This window comes from Manis pentadactyla, chromosome 1 (genome assembly GCF_030020395.1).
Source record: "Manis pentadactyla isolate mManPen7 chromosome 1, mManPen7.hap1, whole genome shotgun sequence".
Taxonomy (NCBI): Eukaryota; Metazoa; Chordata; class Mammalia; order Pholidota; family Manidae; genus Manis; species Manis pentadactyla.
In genome coordinates, this window is record NC_080019.1 from 217,822,583 (window position 1) to 217,842,859 (window position 20,277).

The window sequence follows — 20,277 nt, forward strand, 5'->3', positions numbered from 1 at the left end:
CTCTCCCTTCCCCCTCCCCAAGCTCCTAGGATTGGAGCCTGTTGGTGAGTTATTGGCTCAGTATTTTTATAGGTTCCCTGGCTCCCCTGCCCCCACTCCCCCAAATAAAGGAGCTGTAAGACTGGAGCCAAAACACAGCTCAGAGAATGTGTGCCGGGGGCCCAGCCCCTGCGAGGGTGAGGCAGAGAAGTTTCCATCTGGGCCCAGCCCTGGGCAGGGCTGGTTCCTGTTCTCCCTCTGCTGGCTCCCCTCTCCCTCTTCCTGCCCCAGCTGCTCCACAGAAGCCGCTCTGTGCCCCCAGGCTGGGCCGGCTCCCGGTAGGGCGGCTAATGGTTCTGGGACAGGTAGTGTGTGCACAGGCTGACCGTGAGGCAGGCAGCCAGGAGAGTCAGTCAGTCTGTCATCGTCTCACAGTCAGACTCTTGACATGCAGCCAGGGCCACCCAGCGCGGCAGGGCCGCTCACAACACGAGTCACAGCCTTGGTCAGCCAGCTGCCTGGCCAGTCAGGCAGTAAGCCACTGACTCACAGCTGGACTTGGTTATAACCAGTCACAGCCATTCACACCGGGGGTCACACTCCCAGCCAGCCAGCTGGTCAGTCAGCCACCCACCCAACCTCAGCCAGCCGGCCAGTCTAGTCAGTGGGTCACAGTCAGATGTGGTTATACGGTCGGGGCTACACGGTCAGACGTGGCCGCTCACAATGTGAGTCACAGCCATGCTCAGCAGGTCTGCCAAAGCGTCAGTCTCAGTCTGACAGCCAGTCAGTCAGTCAATCAGCAAGGCAGGGTCAGCCAGCCATCTCCAACAGCCAGCCAGTCACCTGGTAGTCATCTGTCACCCAACAGCCAATCAAAAATCCATCAGCCAGTCAGCACATTCAAGTCAGTCACGTGGTGGGATATTGTCTCACAGCCAGACTCAGTTACCCTGCCACAGTCACCCCTTGAGCCAGTCAGTCAGGCGGTCAGCCGTCAGTCCAGTCCATGTCAGGCAGCCAGCTTTCAGTGACCAAGGCAGGTAATCGGTCCACTCAGCCAGATCAGTCAGCTGAGACTAGTCCTTCTCTGTCTGTTGAAAAGTCAGTCACAGTTTATCACAGGAAGCCACTCTCTGTGGCCTGGTCAGTCACAACCACAAGGAAACAGCAGCCAGCCAGCTAGTCAGTCAGTCTCAAAGCCAGGTGTGCGGTAAAGGCAGTCAGTCAAGGCTCTGGGGTCACAGTCAGACATCCATCATCCAGTCAGGCTGAAAGAGACAGGCACTCCCCTAGCCATTTAGTCTTTCAGGCAAGATATCGTTCAAGGCCATCCGCTGGGAGATCATAGCCAGTCACCCAGTGATCCGGTTAGCTGAATCAGCCTCCAGCCACACTGAGTTAGTCAGTCAGTCAGAGTAGTCAGGAGCCAAAGAGTCAGCAAGTCACAGTAAATTGCCTAGTTATCCAGTCAGTGTGAATTAGTCGGGTGGCCAACCAGTCACTACCTACCCAGCCCTTGGTTATCAGCCTGCCAGCCAGCTAGCTGTGAAGTCAGCGCCTCATTCTCCTGGTCAACCAGGCACAGCCAGTCAGGCTCAATCTGCCAGCCTAGCTTCCATCAGCCCAGTCAGGCATGGTTAGTCACAGGTCCCCAGTCTGAGGCCTGGTGAATCCTAGTTGCAACCAGTCAGCCACAGTGAAACAATCACCTAGTTTCACCATCAGTCAGTCGCTCACCCAACCTCATCAACCCCGAGGCACAGGTTGGCGTTTTACAGAACCAAATGAATCATTAGCAAATCACTACAGAAGCCCTAAATCAAACGGAAAATGTGCCTTAACCCCCATCAGCAATGTGCAAAATTAGTGGTCTCAAATCAGCCTCTAGCTCCTGATTCAGCAGGAGGGCTGTTGGGCATGGAGACAGGGCAGGAGACCTGGCCAGCTTTCTACCCCCACCACCTTCATGCTCCATGAGGCTTTTCTCGGAGCAGGGGCCCCCACACTCTTCCCAGTGGAAGGAGGCAGGGCACAGGTGAGAGCATGAGGACCCCCGAAATCCTTGGCATGCCCCTCTCCCCGTCCCCTCCTGCTTCCTCTTTCTCTCCCTCCTCTTGACCCCCACTCCCTCCACCACTGTTACCTCCCACCTGCTCTGCCCAGATAATCGCTAACCCTCCCCCATTTGCTCAGACCCTGTCCTTGACATCTGACAGTGCCACTGATATCCCTTACACACACACACACACACACATGTGCACGTGCACGCATGCCTTGCTCCTTGGCTTGCCTCCTCATTTCAGAACATCCTGTTCCAAGCAAACTGGGTGAAACACTCAGCCCCTCTGCACCCCTGCCCCTCCCGCTCTGCTCTCACGGATTCCTTCTGCCCAGAGCGTGCCCTTGCCAGACCCCCTACCCACTCCTGCCATGAGCACCAGTGACCTGGACATGGGTTTTTCTGGCTGCAATTTCTCCTCCATGCTGGGGTAGAGGGAGGACAAGGAAAAACCTGGGGAGGGAGCGACTCATTCATTGAGTTCCTGGGCCTGGGCCTGGGGCTTCCCCTGGAGCCCGAGAGGCCTCCCCAGGTATTCTGCTTACCAGGCAAGCAGGGCTGGACTCCAGCTGCCTGCAGCCAGGATTTCAGCCTGAGGGGGAGCGTCCACCTCAGAGACACCGAGGCTGCTTTCTGCCGGAATGGAGAAGGCTCTTGGCAGAGGGGACTCTGGACCCCTGAGCTCAATAGCTTTTTGCCAACCCTGGGCACATTAGATTTTTAGAGCCCTGGCTCCCTCTTAATTAACATGGAGATGAGGACAGATGCCACCTCTTAGGGTCTGGGTGGGAATGGAATTAAGGAAGTATGGAAAGGGCTTAGAGCTGTGTCCCGTCACTGCTGATTTAGGAATCATGTTTTCCAAGCAGGCAAATTGACGGCCCAGGCCAGAGGGGCACCTGCAGGCTGCTTCCCGCGCCCCTGCTCTCAGCCTGGTTCTGTGCAGTGGTGTCACAGCTTCCAGTCCCTGAGGGGTCCTGTGTGCCCCGCACTGCTGGGCGCCCTGTCCAGCACTCCCCCTGCACCCTTAGCCCCACGACATCCGTGCTTTTGCTGTGTCCGTTCTTCCCTGCCCTCCCCCTGGGCCTCCTCTCCTTTTCTGGGACGCATTCTCTTTCTGTTGGTACTTTGTCTCCTGCCCCACTGACCTTCCCTCCCAGCCTCCCTCCTCCCGCCGCTCTCCTGCAGTCCGTGCTGTGCTTCATGCCTGTTTCTCCCTCCCTCCCTTGCTCCCTCTCCTTCTGTTTCCTTCCTCCTCTGGGGAACCTGAAGCTACAAACTCTGGTTTGCAGGAGCTGCCCTATGTCTGACTGTTCTCTGGACTCCAAGTCCCTCCATGCCTGTCCCCATGGAAACTTCCACTGTCCCTCCTGCAGGGTTTGTGTGCAGACTAGAACCCCCAGGGGGAGGCTAGACTTAGAGGCCTGCCCCCCGCAGGCCACAGCCTCAGTGGATGCCAGCCCCTCCTTGGAAGGCCCCCAGGGCTGTTCCTTCTAAGCCATGCTAGGGCTGGCCTTGGTTTGGTGTCAGATGCATGGCCACCCTCCTTAGGGATACCACATGGTTGGCATGATCTGCCCCACACCAGCCCCGCCTGCCCTGGGCTTCAGACCCCAAACCCTTCCTAGGAACCCCCTCCCCTCTCTTCCCTCTGGGAACCCAGCCTAATCTTTTAGACTGCACAGCAGCCAGAGGAGAGGCTATCTCCCAGCCTGCAGGAACCCCAGCAGGCCAGGCTACCTGCTGGGGCCCACCAGGAACCAGCTACCGACAGGTCTCTTCCCTCTGATTCTTCCCCAACAGCAAAGACAAAACAAACACACAGGAACCGAGCTCTCCCTTAGATATGCCCCCTCTGCCTGCCTTCTCTGTGCTCCCAGGTCCCACTTGATCTCTTTTGAGCAGGGCACCTGTTTCCTGCCTGAGGGCAGGTACCGTGTCCCGGGGGTTTGCTTGCAGCAGGCCCACGTGGGCACGCCCAGGCCACCAGGTCACACAGCTGGCTGCCGTCAGGTCCACCACCCAGCCTGCTCTGCTCTCGTGACAGCCTCCACTCAGAGTCTCAGGGTCTAAAGACGACTCAGGCTTCTTGGCAAAGACTGCAGGGGCCTTTGCTGGGGTGGGGTGGGGGGAGGAGGTGGGGGCGCCGCGTTTCCTTTGCTCCAGTTACACCTCTGTGGGGCCCCTCCTGACTCCGGCTCCGCTCCTTCCCTAGGCACCTGAGAGGATGTTTGCCGACAGCATGTGTTGATGTAGGCTGGGCGGATATTGCAGGCAGGAGGCCCCCGCAGACTGGGGAGTGGGGCACAAGGCCACCGGGGTCACTCCAGAGACTCTGGTTTGGCTGAGGAATTTGGATCTGAAAGGAAGGTGGGGAAAGACTTTCAGAGACAAATAGAAGCTATCTGTTTAGGGGCGATGGAGGTGGTGGGAGAAAGGCTTCTGGCATTCAGACTGAGGACCTGAGGATTCACCCCATGCCCCCTGGGATGGGGCTGCCCTGCACCAGAGGCAGCCCCACCCCGAGGGCCTCGCCAGCCCACCCCTGGCAGCTCTGCAGACTCCTTTCTCTGTTTGGATCACGCTTGGCAGGGGTGAGGCTTTCTGAGGGGCCTGCAGGGTGCGAGTCAGCAGTGGCAGAAGCGCTTCATTCCCAGACCCGAGGGAGCTTGGCGAAGACAGCTCCTCTCCTGCTGAGCACAAACCCACCATTTCCCTCACTTCCAGGCTCCGAGGGGGAGGGCCAGGCTGCAGTGTGAAACGCTCTTAGAGGAATCCTGCTGGGGTGACAAGGCTCCGAAGAAAAAGGCAGATGGCTCCCCACTGCACGCGGGATGACATCCAAACAGCCTGCCTGCTGGATTAACAAAGGCCATCCTCCTCCCGCCTCTGGGCGCTGCTCCAGCCATGCCCTTGCCACACGCAGCCCATTCCGGCCAGAGGGCCTGCAGTCCTCAGAGCAGCTCTCCTGCACCCCAAACCGTCTCCTCTACAAGGAACACTCCTGCCTCCTAGCACCTCTTAGCCAACTCCTATGCATCCCTCAGGAGTTAGGGTCACTTCCTCCAGGAAGCCTTCCCAGAATGCCTCAGGGGGGAGGCAGTAGAACATAATTGTTAGTTCAGGCATGCTTGAGTTAGACTCTCAATTACTAGCTCTATTAGTTGCCCAGGACTGCAGTAACAAACCACGGCAACCTGGAAATTTATTGAAACTGAAATTTACTGTCCCACAGCTCTGGAGGCTAGAAGTCTGAAATCACAATGTCACCAGAGCTGACTCTGTCTGAGGGCTGTGAGGGAGAATCTGTGGCATCCTTCTCTCCTAGACTATGGTAGCCCCGAGGTGTCCCTTGGCTTGCAGGTGACACTCTCCCTATGCCTTCATATCATCTTCTCTGTGCGATGTCTCTGTGTCTAAATTTCCCCTTTGTGTAAGACACCAGTCATTAGAGCCCAACTAATTGCCTCATCTTAACTGGATTACCTCTGTAAAGATCCCAACTCCAAATGCGTTCACATTTTGAAGCACGGGGTGTTCGACTATAGCATATCTTTCTGGAGAGACAGGACTGACCTGTAACACTTGCCTTGTGAACCTGAGTGTCTTCTCAACATCTCTGAGCCCTATTTGCCTCATCTGTTAAATGAGGATTGTGAAGGGATGCTTGGTCCAGGATGCTGGGGACTTTGGTTCAAGGTTTAGTTCCACTAACCAGTGATGTAACCTTGGGTGAGTCCCTCAACCTCTCTGAATCTGTTATGTTCTGCTGCAGACAAAGCACCCCCATACTTAGTGCCTTAAAACAACAGCCATCATACATTTTACTCATAAATCTGAAATCCGGGCAGGGCTCAGAGCAGCAAGCTTTTCTCAGTTCCATGTGACAACAGCGGAGGCAGCTTGGCTGGGGCTGGAAGGTATACTTTCAGGATGACTCCATCGTGTGGCCAGCAGTGGGTGCTGGCTGTAGGCTGGGGGCTCAGCCAGGGCTGTGGGCTGAGTGCCTTGGTTCTTCTCCGTGGGAGTCTCTCCACAGGGCTGCTTGGGCTTCCTCACAGCATGGTGGCTGCATTCCAAGAGCCAGTGTTCCAGAAGAACCAGGCGGAAGGTGCATTGCCTTTTTGGATCCAGCCTTGGAAGTCACATAGTGTCGCTTCCACAGAAGCTGCAGCCTGCCCAGTTTCTCCAGCTGGAGCATAGATAGGAGTGCCAAAGTTGCACTGTAAGATGAGGTTCAGATGAGATCATCGAGGTTCAGAGAGATGACTTGCCCAAGGCCATGTCCCTAGTCAGTGGCAGAGCTGATGCTCTTTGCCTCCAGAGCCTTCTACAACTCAGACGGGTGTGACCAGTCACTGCTGTCCAGAAGTCCCAGCCACTGCCCTCTCCCTCCCACACCAGATAGCCCCTGGCCTCAGGGCTCACCTGTCTTGTTGCTTTGTGAATGAATTCTGCCTTCACGCTCCAGTCATTTCTCCTGTAGAAGGGCCAGCTGGTGGGAGAGTCAGGCAGGTGTGGTCCTCAGAACCAAACCTTAGGCGCCTGGTGGCTTAAAGAGAGTCTTGTGGTCTGAGAACCCTGTTTCCATGGGAAAAGCACCCAGGGTTCAGCCCACCACTTTCCAGACACTTGTAGAAACTTCTGGAAATGTAATTAGAAACTGCCTCCTACCAACAACTTCGCCTAGATGGATGTGTAGGTAAATGTGTATATGTGTCAAGGGGAGGTATCTTTAGATACAGCGATTGGAGTCTCACAAATTGGTTTCAAATCCTGATTCTGCTACTCACAGGGCATCAGTTCATAATCGGAGTACAGAGAGCGAATCCACGCCACCACCCATCTTAGAGACGAAGGTCTGGCATCCAGAGGGGTGGACTGACTTGCCTAAGGTCACAGAGGGCATAAAGGGGGGAGTGGGGAAGTGACTCTTGAGCTTGGAACATTTTGGCCTAAGCTCTTCTACTAATAGCCGAGTCTGGGAAGGGTTTTTGGATGCAGTGGCTCGTGCGGGGGTCCTGGTGGGCAGCGGGCAGGATGCGCAGCTGAGTGGCTGAGCAGCTTGGTGGGCAGGCCAAGGTTCAGCAGACTTGAGATTCCTGCAGACCTTGCTGGGAGCCTGGCTGTCTACTTGTTGTGTCACCTTGGAAAAACACGTGACCTCCCTGAGGGTTCATTTCCTCGTCTGAAAGAGGAGGCTAATAATAGCTGCTTTACTGGGTCACTGGGCGTATGAAAGAAGAGAAGGCCTGGGGAGGTCTTTGCTTGGGGCCTGGCACGTGGGACCCTCTCAGTAAAGGGGCCTACTTTTGTTCGTACCCATCGCCTCCCAGACACCTGAGATGGAGCAAGTGTCGTAGGCTGGGCCCACAGTGGCACTTCACAAGTGTTTTCTGGCTGAATGACAATTCCCATTTTCTAGAGGCTCATGGGAATCACTTTTTATGCTCATCTTATGGCAGAAATGCATGGAGGACTCGGAGTGTGAATGAATGAATGAGTGAATGTTTTCTATGTGAGGCCGGTTTGCCTCAGAAGCAGACTGTGAGGCAAAGATCTGAGGGGCCCCCAGAAAGCACTGGTAGAGGTGTGGGCAAATGAGACAGGGAGGGGACAGCAGCCAAGACAGGGTATGTTAATGAGCAGGTTACCCGTGAGGGCAATGGGACTCAGTGCCATTGGTCCCCTGGGAGACGGTGTGGGACACGCCTTAGAACCGTCCCACTCGAGGTGCAGGGAAGCTGGGCATTCGATCCCCACCTCCCCGTCACCATTCCTGGAGGCTGCTCCATTAGCTTCATATTCTCTGCATGGCCAACCTCTCTTCTGAGAGCAAGGGCCTCCCATGGAAAGAGGGGCACAAGGGCTTGATTAAAAAGGAATGCAGGCAGGGTACTAACAGACTCAGTTTGGGCTCTGAGGTCTCCCTAATCCTGGCTGTCCTTCAAAGGCAACGCGTGATTCTGTGTTGGTCTCTCTGTGGTCCTCTGCCCTCTATTACACTCTGAAGGGCCCACATGGCTCCCTTCGAATGATGGCTCTCTGTTTAGCAAGCCTTCCTCCTGCTGGCACCTTCTCTGGCCTTTCCTCTCCATTGCCTCTATGCCACCGTGTCCTGGGTCTCTGAAGAGGCAGGCTGGCTGGGAAATTGCTAGGCAGGTCAGGGAGGAGCTGGTGTGCATGAGGTCATTTAAAAGCTTCTGGCTAAAGGAGCAAAGAGGAGGTTCCCTGCAGGGGGAGGTTGTCTGGGTCCCCTGGGGTGAGAACCCTGGCCTGTGCTCTGCCTGCCCTGTCCTTCCCCAAACCCCATGTTGCGCTCTGAGTCCTTTAGAGGAAGAAGCAGTAGGAATGGAAGTCACCCTTTTCTGTGGAGTCAGGGGGCAAGCTGCCTGCTCAGCCCGGGTGGGGCCTGACTTTCACACTGGACTCTCACTTATGCGTGGGTTCTAACCCTGGCTGTGCCTCTTTCCAGCCATGACCTCATACAAGTTGCTTTCTTCTCCAGGTTCATTCTTCCGCGTCTGTGAAATGGGGCCAGTTCTTTAGACCTACCTCGCAGGCCTAATGTGAGCGTGACTTTAGATGTGGATGCCTGTGATAAATGCTGGAGTTGGACAGTGTCTCCCCACAGTGTCAGGCTGGAACCTGTGGCTTCTCAAAGTATGTTCTTGGAGAACTGGGGCCTTTGAGGAACCCGCGAGTCACACATACTGTTGTTCTGGATGTTGGGGTCCACTCAGCTATCTTGGCATGGGAGCACAGCCAAGGACCCCCTCAAAAAGCTCCAGGCAGTGAATATTGATGGACAGGGGTCTCAGAGAGGATGTCCAGGGCACATGTGGGAGGCAGCAGGTTCATAAGCCCATGGGATAGACAGTCCCTTGGAAATCTGACCTCACGCAGGGAAAGCTGGGCAGAGAAGGAAAGGTCCTGGTGTGCAGTGGGGCAGAACCACGAAATGCTTGTTATGTTTATTCACAACCACACTAAATAGCCTTCATTGAGCATGTACTATAGGCCCAACACCATGCTGGCTGCCTGCCACAAAAAAATCAGATTTCATCCTCGTGGCAGTGGGTGAGGGAGGAACTATTATCGTCTTCATTTTGTAGGTGAGGAAACAGAGGCTCAAAAAGGAGAAGCGGATTCCCAGGGATCCACAGCCACTATGTGGCAGAGCTGGGGTTTGTCTGGTGCCCTGTCTGGGTGACTCTGGAATCTGGATCTTCACCACAAGTGAAATGCAAAGAACGTTCTCCTTTATTCTGAACAGAATGGAGAAAAATAATTTGAGAAAACTCATCTAACATCCAGATCAGAAAAACTTGCAAAGAGGGCAGGAGAATTCTCCAGCAGGACTGGCTATATAATTTGCTCAACCCAGAACAAAGTGAAAATACGGGGCCCCTTGATAAAAAAAGATAATTTTAAGATGGTGATGGTGGTTATTAAACTGAGCGTGGGGCCTTTCAAAGTGAGGGCTCTGTGACCGCTTGAGTCACATGCCCGTGTAGTCGGCACTATTCCTCTGCTTCAAACAGCCAGTGGGGACAGATGGGTTCCCTCTGGCAGGATGGGTAAGGGGCAAGCTGCAGAGACAGGTGGCCTGGACTCCAGTCCTGGAACCCAGCTTCCTAGCTAATGACCTTGAGTGACTTCTTCAAGTCCTCTGAGCCTCACTTTCCTCATCCGCAAAATGGGATGTTGTTCTTTTCTAGGTGTAACCTGAAGGGGAAATAAAATGATGGAGCTGAAGTGCCAAGCACAGTGGCACAGCCGTACCTGGGGCTAGAGTTACCAGTGCCTCCTGCCCCCCGCAGCTCCCCAGGGCACGGACCCCACGGAGGTGCCCAGTCCCGGCTGTTATTACCTCCGCGGTTCAGCGTGGGCTGGCATCTTGGAGGCTGCAGCCACCCTGCTTTAGCAGCTCCTCCTCGCCTCCCCACCCCCCAGGCTTTTAATGAGTTTAGTATTTTCATCAAATCATTCTTCCTACAACACAGGGCCTGGGGAGGCTAAAAATAGCTCCCCAAGTCACATGACGGCTCCAAATGTGGAGGCTCCCAGCAAAGGTACAAGTGCGACTCCCTGTTTCCTAGGAAATGAGAGTCACTGAACTGCCTGACGCCAGGCCGCTGCCAATGCAGCCGGGCCAGCTCGAGGAGGCCCATTGTTCCCTGTGACATCGCTGCGTGTGACAGGCCCGGGGAGGTGGGGGGTGGGACACAGGGAGGCAGAGTCTCCAGAACCAGCTGACGCACAGCCTGGTGCCTGGAGTCTGGGCTGGAGGCTACCCCTGCCGCCTCCACCCCCCCCACCCCCCCACCCCGGCCTTGTCCCTTCCACAGGGAGTCTCGGGCATTGCTTTGCAGAGGGAGCTGGGTTTTCTCTCAGTCACGTCCATCCCTGCCCCTCTTCCGCTCACCAACACCTGGCACCTAAAGGCATTTTACTGTTTGGTGAGGAAAGCAAATCTGGGCACAGACACCCCCCCAGGAAAACCTTGCCAGGGGCCTCCCCTCCTACACCACTGTAAAAGGTAGCTCCTGCTCCTGGACCAGCCTCAAGACTCCCAAACCCCAGCGCGTGCTAGTCCCTGGAGGGCTTGTGCACACACAGGGTACTGGGCCCCAGCCCCTGGGGTTCCCATCTAGTAGGTCTGTGGTTGGGCCCCCAATTTGCATTTGCAGTTGGTTCCCACACAGTGTTGATGCTGTGCTCTGGGGAATTCACTTTGAGAACTGCTGTCTCAGATGCCATGGCCTGTATTTTTCCCCAGCCCTTTCCTTCCTCTCTTCACCGCTCGGGCAGCCGCCCCAAATCACTTTGAGCCCCTGCTGCCCGGGCCCTGCACACCACAAGACTTTCCAGCCTCGGGGCCTGGGCTCTGGGTCTTGCTGCCGGGAGTGCCCCCCTCCCACTTCTCATGGGTACTCAAGCTTTGAGAGTAAGCAGTAAAAGCAACCACTTACTGATCAGAAGCCACAGAGGCCTCCCTCCTCACAACTCCATGGAGTAAGCCCTGCTATTATCTCCATTCTACCCACTTTATTACCTCCACTCTGACATGAGAAAACTGACAGTCAGGTGGCAAGTCAGAACCCCACATCACAGAGCTAGAAAACAGAGCTGGGACGCAAGGTGGTCTGAATTTCAAGCCCAAAGGTGAGTCGCAGGGCCACCTGACTCCCTCACAAAGCCCCCAAAGCTTCTACACTGGATTTGGAATACCTTCTAGGGGACTTCCTACACTCTTGGTGCATCTGTCAGTGCCCTGACAACCTGGCAGAGCAGTTATCTGTTGACAGGTCTTAGACCGTTGTTTAAAGTCATGGCATTTGTCCTAATCATCATGGAATTCCAAGTGCCTGATGCGTAAGTACTCAATAAATGTCCACTTACTGGCTGACTGACTAAATAAGGGTTTCTCCAATGTGTGTTGAATAAATGAATAAGTGGTTGCTGCCTAGTCACTATTACATGAACTCATAAACAGTAAGTGCTCACGACTGAATAAATGAATGAGATATTGCATCCTCTATGCATGTCAGTTGGTTGAATGAATGAATGAACAGTAGTTGCTAGTAAATGTTTGCTGGACAAACTAATGAATGCAAAAATGACTAGTAGGTGGTCATTTAGAGCCTGTTGCCTGACTGGGTGGACAGCCGCATTGGCTGGTAGATGGACAGTGGGGTGGGTTGGTAGGCAGTTGGATGGCAGAAAGTGGATAGGCAGGTTGCTACAAAGATGGATGGATGGGTGAATAGACAAAAGGTTGGGTAGGTGGGTGGATGAATGAGTAGATGGGTGGGTGGGTGGATGGATGGGTGTGTGGGTAAGTTGGCATATAGATGGATGAATAGATGAAGAAATGGGTGGGTGGATTGCTAGAGCATGGATAAACAAGGAGGTTGGTGGTTGAGGAGGTGGCAGGTGAGGCCGTGATCTGAGCATTATTGGCATGGGGCACTCTGTGCAGTGCCATTTGTGCAGATGGATGACAAAGAGTGAGTTATTCATCGAACCCCAGGGCACATGGTGTCTGCAGCCAGCAGGGTGGCCTGAGGGACCTCTGGTCACCAGCTGGGACTTGAGAAAAAGGATGGGTGATACATCAGGAGCAGTGGGTGGGGGCTGTGCAACTGTTTCAAATGTCAGAATGCCGCCAGCCGTGAGACTGGGGCTTGACGTTTGTCACGTTCCTGAAGCACTTGTTTTAATGACTAATTATTTTCCTTCTTCTGACATGGCTCCTTGGGAGGGGAGCTGGGAGCTTGGCTGCAAGCCGGAGCATGGAGACCTGTGCTTGGCGATTGTATTCTTAATAAGCCAGAAGTGAATTAACCCCTACCTGCCAGGTGGGGAACAGAACATGGAGGGCCCAACTCCCAGGCCCAGCCAGGTGCTGCTCAGCTGGGAACCCTTTCCAGGCTGAATGGTACCTGCACAAGATCCAGAATGTCTCAGCCAGAACCCAGGTGGATGCCCGAAAATCTGGGAAAAGGAAGGTTGTTGGCTTGAAAGTGACTTGATTTTAATGGAAATGAAATGATCAACCATGTGTTAAAAAAATAATAATAACTTACTATGTACAGAACACTGTATAAACACTTCCCCTGAATGATCTCATTTTATCCTGGCAGTAGCCCTTGAAGGTGAACAGTTAGTATCATCATGTTCCCCATTTTACAGATGAGGAAGCCAATGTACCGAAGGTGTTAGAGTGATTTTAAAACACACCCGCACATTCTTTGGCATTTCCTTTAAGAGGTGGTGTCTAACTCCTGTCCCCTTGAATGTGGGCTGGAATTCATGACTCAATTCTAAGGAAGAGAATGAGGTAGAGGTGACCCCTGTGACTTCTGAGACTGGCGCAGGGTGACCAGAGCTTCCTCACAGCTCTGTCTCCTTTGAGACGTGTACTTCTGGAGCCCTGCACCTCCATTAAAGATGCCACCATGCTGGAAAGCCCATGTGGGGAGACCTCATGGACAAAGAAGGCACCCCGAGTAGCTCCAGCTGTTCTGGTCTCTGCAGTTTGAGTCCTTCTAGCCTTCGCATCAGACATGTGCGCCGGGAAGCCTTGGAGAGGGTTCCAGCCCCAGCCCCCACCTGACTGCGGCTGCTTGAACCCCTCCAAGATAGAACCACCCAGCTGAGCCCAGCAGGCCCGCAGACCATGAACGAGAACAATAAAATCAGTGTCGTGAGGTTTGGGGGTGGTTTGTTCTGCCGCTGTAACTGAAGCAGTGGTGAAATCGGCTGCCCTACATCAAGTAGCTAGAGATCGGTGGAACCAAGATTTGAGCCAGAAAAGCTGGTTTAGAAGCCAGAAGCTTAACCAGTAAAGCCATCCAGCCCTACCTTCAGGGTCTTTCCTATGTGATCTACCCATTGCAATGTCTGGCAGGGCACTAGTCCCAGCCTTGCAGGTTTGGAGGAGGCGTGAATTCAACAATTCAAGTAAAGCATCCTGTCTAGTGTTTGGAACATCATAAATGCCCATCTTAGCTAATGACAACTCTGCCCTTTCAGATACTCAGGCATACACCTTGCCACTGTGCACACATTGCTCCCTTTCTCACGTCTAACAGGTCTGCTGATCCATGTGGGTTCTACCCATTTGCTACTATCTTTGGGTCTGGAAAGCAGCTCCTTCTCCCTCCCTCCCTCCGGTCTACCTGCTGGTCCCACCTCCGTCACTGCAGTGGCCACCTGACGGGGTCCCCACCCTCCAGCCCTGGCCCCTTTAGTGTCTCGTCAGCATGACAGCCAGATCCTGATAAAATGCAAGTCACATCATCTCTGAGCACCCACCGGCCAGATTCACTCCCTCCCCTGCCCACACGCTCCTTGCTGCTCCTAGAACTGGCCACACCAGCACCTCCTGCCTCAGCGCTTTACACGTGCTGCTCCCTGGGCCTGAAGGGCATTGCCTGCTGATGTGTCCACATGGCTCATTTCTCACCTCTTTCAGGTCATGGCTCACCTGTCACCTTCTTCCTGAAGCCTCTCCTTTCCACCTATTTAAAATGACACCCCCTTCTCTATCCTCTTTCCCCTTTTAATTTTTCTCCCAAGCACCAATCGCCGTTGGATACACTAATGCCTTTTTTTCTTACTCACCTTGTGTTTCCTTCTGCTAGAACGTAAGCACAGGAAGACAGAGTTCTGTCTAATTTGGCCAGTGCCCCTGGGGTAGTGCCCAGTGTACAGCAGGTGCTCAGTAAATACTTGCCAAATGAATGAATGAATGAATGAATGGCTATTGGATGTGATTATCAGGGAGGCCGGGTAGGAATACTGAGCTACTCCAGACGAAGACAGGCTGGGCAATCAAGCATGGGGGGCCGCATACTTCAGAGAGGCACAGGCCGCGGGACCCGGTCACGTGGGAGTGCTGATGAGTCTGCCATTGCGGCCCGTGCAGAGAGTGTCCCATGGGTGGAGTGGCTGTGGAGGGAAAGGAAGGTGGCATGAGCATGTGGGATAAGGCAGAGGTGCTGCTGGCATGTCTGAGTGAGGTCTGGGCCAGTGATAGGGGGCATGGTGAAAAGTCCAGCATGGAAGATCCCCCAACCAGGGAGCAGTGAGAGCAGGGCAGGGATGCCAGAACAGAGAGCGCAGGAGAACAGAGTCCCTTACTGTAATGCTCATAGTCAGGCGGGTGACACTAGGGAGCAGTGGGGCCTTTGGCAAATGGAAGTGCCTGTAGTGCTGCTGGAAGAAGATGTAGGGCCCGTTTCAGCTTCCACTGACTTGTTTCCATGGGGGATGACAGCCCCAGGCTTGTAAGGGCTTCTGGTTTGTTGAGGGAAGACAGAGATCTGGATTTTTATGTGAAATTTTTTAGGTTTTTTTGAGACAATTTAGTCAAATTTTGCCAAAGGGCTGTATGGGCCAGATAATCCACATCTGTGAGCTGGTCTCAGCTCATGGGCTTATGTCTGGGGTAAGCTAGTGGGGGAAATGTCTAGGGACAGAATCATGGGGAAATGGAGTCGCAGGCATGCCGAAGGGAGAGCGGGTAGTTCGAAGCCAGCAGGGGGTGGGAGTCCTGGACCTCACGGGAGGGCTGTGAGCTTGAGAAAGGAAACTTGGCCTCGGGACGGCCTTAACAGAGCAGCTTTGTGCACTGGTAGGAGCAGAAGCTAACTTCTCTGGGCCTGGGAGCCATCCTTTCTATACCAAAAGGTTTCCACCTTCCTTACAAGAGACAACAAAGGGGGACAGATGGAAGTTTCTTTGCTTCAGACCAGGGCTGCCCCTAGGAGAAAATGGGGCCAGGACAAACCAGGCAGTTGGAGGCTGGTTCTCCCAGCCCACCTGCAGGGATACTGAACTATTGACAATGTTTGGAGGCCTCTGGGGGCCTCCACGAATCCCAGTCTATTTTAAGTGAAATGTTAATGATGCTCAGTACAGAAGATAAGGTTCCTGGCTCCCACTCCCACCTCCTGTACCAAGTGCAAGGCCTGGGGCCGGCGCCACAGTCCCTCCACGTGTGTGGAAAGCCATGCCTAGAACCTTCCATGTCGATGGTAGTGCTCTCCATGCGGGATGCCCACTACAGTAACCACCAGCCACATGTGGCTACTGAGCACGTGAAATGTGGTTGGTGTGACTGAGCAGCTGGATCTTTTATTTAATTTTAAATAATTTATATGTAAATAGCCTCACGGGGTTTGTGGCTGCCACAGGGGATGGTGCAGGCCTAGAGATTTGAAAGGAACTGCCGTGATTACAGAGACGATGCTCTGCTCTTTGCCTGACTTCCTTCTCACCCCTCCCCAAGAGGAGCAAATGCCAACTGGAAACCAGGATTCCTGGTGGGCAGGGTCACTCACGTGCACGTAGCTCCCGTCTCTCGAGGGCCGGTAGCCAGTAGAGGCTGGGCCTATCTCCTTCAGGCCTGCATGCCAGTCTTGGCCTCTCTGTTTTCCATTCCTCTCTGGTATCTCTGACACTCTGATTTTATCAGGACCAGCGGACAGCTGGACATAAGGCCAGGGCTCCAGGCTGCTCAGGCTGGAGTCGCCCATGTGGGTCCTGGGCCTGCACCTCTGGCCTGTAGCCTACCCAAGGGCTCTGCCTGCCTGAGCACTAAGCCCCCCAGCTCATAATAAAAGGGCCACGTTCAGTTTCCTTCCCTGCTCTCTCTCCTGGAAGGGACTTCGTAGGACAGGACTGTGTATGGGGGACGGAGAGGGTTCTGGTTTGGTGGGTTCAAGCATTCCTGACTTCTTACGACATTTGCATCAGATAAGGTTACAAGCCCCTAGCAACGGTATTCTCTTATTTTTTTTCTTCTAGTATTCTAATTAAAAAAAAAAAGAAGAACTTCACATACAACATATAAACACAATCCTTTTGTAAAAGATTAAAATAATTCAGAAGGTCTTCCCCACAGGTAAGATAGGCAATGGCCTTCCTCCCAATCTTCCTTCTGTATACACACATACACATACACACACATGCACACGCATGTACACACAGAGGCACCACAGTGTGTGTGACCACTTATTCTGTGACTTGCTTTTCTCACCTGCCATGCCTTGGGGAATCAAAGTCCCATTCCTTTCTAACTGCTACATAGTATTCCACCATAACCCTGTAGTGTGGGTTACGGACTCACTCTTTGTTGGTGGCCATTCAGGGCTTTTCTCTAGGTTTCAACAGCACAAACAGTGCATGCTTTTGTAGATAACCTCTTTGTGCACAAGTCTGGGTGCAAGCAGACACACACATGTGACAGGGACTTGTGTAGACTGGGTTAAGTAAGGGTCAGCAAGTGTTCGCTCCTGCCATGCTCGAAACTCTGCAGAAGTACGCCTCCTCGTTCCAGTGCCGGGCTCGGCCATAGCACTTCCTTCCTCCGGTGGTGTGGTGGTGGGAATGATGGGGGCAGGTTTCTGAGCCTAGGCCTCAAGAGGCCTTGGATATTTCCATGCGTTCCCCCTTGTGCCTCTGCCATCACCATGGGAATAATATCCCCCAGGGAACTCATCCCAGGGCACTGGGAGCCAGAGCCGGGAGTTCAGCCCAGCTGTGCCCAGCCTGACTCAGCCCACCCCTGGCTGAACTGCAGGCAAGAGAGCCAGCAAATAAATGCTAGTTGTTTTGTGCAGCTGAAATTTCAGTGTTGTCACGTAGTAAAAGTTGTCTGATGCAGGAGTGAAAACAGAGAGCTTTTGGTATCTATCAAAATGTTTAACGACATGCCCTTTGACCCAGCATCCTCTTTCCAGGTGTCTAGCTTGCTAAAACACTCCACATCAAGACACATGAACAATGATCCTTAACCAGCTACCACTTGGTAAGAGAGGACGTCCTCTCCATCCCGTTTGATGGATGGTGCTGTCCCGTCTTGGAGCTGTGAAATCACTTAGCAGCTCACCCGAGGTGCCTGTGGGGGACTGGAAACCTCTTGTACTGAACCTCCCCTCTACTCAGAGCACCAGGGGTCGATGGCCCCCATGGCTCCATGCATGTGGGCCCCACCTGGCCGGTCTGCGGCCACAGATTGTTGACTTGACAGCCTTCCAGTTTTATCACCTTGGGGACCTTTTCCCTGCAGCCCCTGCACCAGTGGTCCCAGTCCCCAGGGAGCTCAAGATTGGCTAGGAGAACTCACAATAAAATGCCTGGGCACAGAAGGAGTTCCCATAGGATTGAAGTTACTATTTTTCAATTACCCCTGAGACAGCCAATCTCTTTTCACCAAAGAACCACAATTTTCAGACTCTATTTTGCCTGACACTCCAGTGGCCTCTCGGATGGGCTTCCATACTTGCTACAGCTTCCTTGGGTAGGAAGGTGACCTGGGCTGCAGCATGGGATTGGCCACCTGGCTCACCCACTTACAAAAGGCTGAGGGGAAGGAAATTGACTCCAACACAAGGGCCTGTGGACACCTCCACAGAGAAATTCGTCTTTCGTTGGGGGGAAGCCCAGATGGAATCTCGGGGCTGGGAAATAGATCTGTTTGCTTGCTGTCCCCATTCGCCTCTCGGTTCATCTGTCACTGTTAGCTTAGTGCTGATAATTCTGTCTAGTTGGAGCACTTGCCTGGCTTAGCAGGAACTTGAGTTGAGAAGGAGTTTTTCCCCGGCAGAAACATACTGTGTCCGTGGCTATTTGTGGTGGCTGCTCTTGTTGGGTTTGGAGTGAGGAGGGGAAGTGGCTTCGTGGAGGGGTCAGGGCCATCAGGCGCTTCATGCCCAGCCAAGCTTATAGGCATATATGCATCAGCCTGCAGGGCCTGCCCACCCACAGGGAAGAGATGAGCCTAGGAAACTGCTCATCGCCATCCCTGGATGTCCACTTGCCCATCCAGAGGGAGCCACGCCGTCTTTCCACATAGGGCCCTGGAGGAAGGCCTCATTCCTTTTTACACTGCTTGCATAGTAGTCTGTGGTGTACATATGGCATGGCAGCCGTGGTGACAGAAGAAATGGCCACTGATTGAGTCAGAGTGGGCACAGGGCTGATGGTCTATAGGCTGGATGGCCACTTAGGAGGTGAAGGGCACAGAGCCCTGCCTTATTGGTACAACGGCATTCCCTCAGGGCCAGGCATACTCTTCCCTCCGCAGTGGGGAACGGGGAGTGTCTCATTGCATCCTCAAAACAACCTTATGAGGTAGGTACTATTATTACCATTTTACAGATGTGTAAAACGAAACACAGAGAAGTTAAGAATCCTGCCTAAGAACGCACAGCCAGTGAGTGGCAGAGCTGGGATGTAAACCCCTAGTGACCACCTACCCCACTACCCCCTCCCTAGGTGGCCTGGTACTCCGGAAATGTGCTGAGTCATGCTACCGACAGGGAAGATGAGAGAACACGGCTGGTGCTTGGTCCCAGGGTCTCTTAGAGTCCAGGCATGATAACAGCCCTCCCAGTGCACACTCAGCAGCTTTAGGTAGCCAGGGTGGGTCTCTGGTTTTGGTCAGCAGTCTGATCTGAAGCCCTTGGCTTTCTGTTCGCTTGCTTTTGCCTAAAGTAAGCAGATAATTGCAGCTGAAGCCAGACACGCAGCCCAAGTTGCAGAAGCCAGGTGCGTCCCTCCTGGACTTACTTCCCAACAAAAGCATTTGCTCTTCTGCTGCCTGCTTTGCGGTGATCACTGTCAGAGCCAGGACCCCGGGGCAGAGCATCAGCTCTTACTCCACTGCAGTCAGAGCCCCCAGGCCTGGTGGGACCGACCCTTCCTGGTCTTGGGGTGCAGGTCAGCATGCACATGCTGCCAGCTGAATTCCCCCCTGCCCCATCCTCTGTAAGCAACCTGCAGGGCCGGCCGGCTGGCTGGGGTGGTTCCTCTGTCTGGCAGCTCCTCGCAGACATGCCGCGTGGGGCTCCAGCACTCGCTCTCCTACGTCCAGTACTCCTGGGCTGGGCCAACACTAATATTTGCATTCGAAGGCAAGGCTGCAGCTCAGGGTGCCTTCCCTCCCCTGCCCTCTCATGGCTCTCCTGGGCTCAGGGGATGGGCTTGCAGAGTTGGGTATTGGGAAACAGCTTGTGTGGGCTGAGCCAGGTGCCATGGGAGATGGCTGGCCAGAAATTAGACCCAAGGCCTCAAATAACAAAAAAACTCTAGTGATAAAATAGCAATTAATTACAAAGTACTTACTCTACTCTAGATTCAGGGATCAGTCTTCCCCATGCGCTATTGTTTTAGTTCTCACCATTGTGCTCCAAGGCAGGTGTATCTCTTACAGCCTAGAAAACAGAGGCAGAGAAAAGTAAGTAGCTTGCCCAAGGTCACACAGCTAGTAAGTGGTGGACCTGGGCCGCCAGCTGAGCAAAAGAGCCTGGGGAATTCTAAAGTCAAATGCCTACAGGGGTTGGGCAGTTTAATTCAATGCCCAGGCAAAGCCTAGGAAGTATAAGGTGACATGGAGGGGTGGGGAATGGGGCCCACTGGAGCGAGAACCCAGTCCAATGCTCAACTCTAGCTCGTTGTTGCCACAAGGAAATGTGGACCCAGTAGGGCCAACTTGTCTGATTTTCAAGATAAAATCATAGCTTGTTTGTTTCTATAATCAGGGAGATATATATATTTATATATCTATAGGTTTTTATTTGAAGTCTTCCAATTTTTAAATTTGGCAGCACATTCCTATTTGAAAAAGAAAAACATAATGGGAGTGAAGTCAAACATGGCTTCAAGGGGTGACAACCCTGCTCTCACTGTGAAGTCCAGCCTGCTCACCCCTGTGCCCCACT